This window comes from Octopus bimaculoides, chromosome 14 (genome assembly GCF_001194135.2).
Source record: "Octopus bimaculoides isolate UCB-OBI-ISO-001 chromosome 14, ASM119413v2, whole genome shotgun sequence".
NCBI lineage: Eukaryota > Metazoa > Mollusca > Cephalopoda > Octopoda > Octopodidae > Octopus > Octopus bimaculoides.
In genome coordinates, this window is record NC_068994.1 from 28,129,868 (window position 1) to 28,130,877 (window position 1,010).

Genomic DNA, 1,010 nt, shown 5'->3' on the forward strand with positions numbered 1-1,010 from the left:
GTGTGTGTGTGTGTGTGTGTGTGTGTGTGTGTGTGTGTGTGTGTGTGTGTGCGTGCGTGCGTGCGTGCAAATGTCTGAATATATTTGTGTAGATGAGCAATTCGATGGATTGATATTCCGTAGTGATGAAACGCTGCTCTTTGTCAAAGTCCACTTCAGTTCCCATGTGATGGACATCTCTGATGGGCATTTTATTTTTATTCCATTGTTTCTTTTGCTCTTTAGAATCGATGTGTTTCACTGTTTTGTATGTAATATTAACCCTGGCATTAACTGTAGAACTAGAATTGCAGTCTACAGCATAAGGTGCATAGAAGGTGCATACACACACACAAATGCACATACACACACACATACATACATATACAAATACAAACACAAACACGCACGCACACACACACGTACGCACACACACATACATACATACATACATACATACAGACATACATACACAAGCACACGCACGCTGACGCACACACACACGCACGCGACAAAATCTCAAACAGACAAAAAGAACGCAGCTCCGATAACGGACACGAACAGATTCAACATTCATTGACAAGGCTGCAAAAGCAACGAAAATTTTGGCATACACAAAAAATAAATAATAAATGAGAGGAAATTGAACCGGTGAGTGTGTTAGATATTAAGGCAGTATGACTCTCCCTAAACTCAACAAAATATATATACAAATATAACTGGCACTCTGTCAGTTACGATGACGAGGTTTCCAGTTGAGTCGAGGAACAGCCTGCTCGTGAAATTAACGTGCAAGTGGCTGAGCACTCCACAGACACGCGCACCCTTAACGTAGTTCTCAGGGAGATTCAGCGTGATACAGAGTGTGACAAGGCTGGCCCTTTGAAATACAAGCACTACTCATTTTTGCCAACTGAATGGACTGGAGCTACGTGAAAAAGAAAGCGTCTTGCTCAAGGAGACAATGCGTCGCCGGGAATTGAACTCACGACCTTACAATCGTGAGACGAATACCCTAACCACTATATATA